Source organism: Labrus bergylta, chromosome 13, assembly GCF_963930695.1.
Source record: "Labrus bergylta chromosome 13, fLabBer1.1, whole genome shotgun sequence".
Taxonomy (NCBI): domain Eukaryota; kingdom Metazoa; phylum Chordata; class Actinopteri; order Labriformes; family Labridae; genus Labrus; species Labrus bergylta.
The window spans coordinates 11,632,770-11,633,868 of record NC_089207.1 but is presented as its reverse complement, the minus strand read 5'-3'; positions in this window follow the sequence as shown (position 1 = coordinate 11,633,868).

Here is a 1,099-nt window from a genome sequence, read left to right as displayed (position 1 = left end):
ACAGCAGATTTTTTCCCCCTGTACCTGCTCACACGTTAAACCAACTACGCACATATGGGTAGCTTAAAAGATGGAGGTGAACATGTTTGGTGTGACACTTATCCAGCGACGGCTGGTGGCGCTGGAGGTGCTGATGGGTGCTGGCTGTATTAGACCGGCCGCAGCTCTGAGAACACCGGGCCGCCTGCTGTGTAAACCCTGCAGCACACGCTCGACGGGCCAACAAAACATCTTAGGGAGTATTTATTTAGGGTCAGGATGGTGGTGGAGGTTTAAAGTGATTTCACTTTAAAACGTAGAAATCCCTGATGAGTCATACAGGACCAAAAACTAAATGAATACATGATAACATGCTGCAAAGAAATCCATGAGTCAAAGTCCTCGAGACAAACTTCTTAAACATCTCAACATCCATTTCTGTTCATGCATTTTCCATAAATCCTGACACACCCTGACATTTCAACATATAAACCTTAATTTTACAAAGTGTTGGTTTATATTTATGAATTCTCTTGCAAAGACAGACATTTACAGAATGTTTAAACACACAAGCATAAATCCATGTGTGTGCACATATAAAATAAACTCTTAGGCCTCGTTCACTCCTCGACCCCTCATGTAAACACACCTCTCTTTAATTCACAACACATTGACTGTTAGCAAACCTGCTCCTCGCCCTCTTAACACGCAGCCCATTATCAGGAGGACAATAAAAGTAGGAGGTTGGACAAAGAAAAAACAACATAAAAACAGGAGAGCGTGTGCAGCGGGACGGGCAGAGGGGTTCAGACTCACGAGAGAGGGGCTTGTTGGGAGAGCGATTGTTTTAATGAAAAAGTCGTTCCTGCAGAGCGGAAAGGGCTCCGAGGCTGTTTGTGCATGGCTTAAGTTTCTGCGCTGTAATATAAGCGTGGGGACGTGTGTGTGTGTGTGTGTGTGTTGTGTGTGTGTGTGTGTGTGTGTGTGTGCAGTGTGTGTGTGCAGTGTGTGGGTGTGCAGGGGCGATCAAGGAATAAATGAGACAATGTATGCAGCCAGGTTTGGAGAAACACACATCAAACAGTCAATCATGAAAACTGGCAGAAACGTCTGTGAGAAT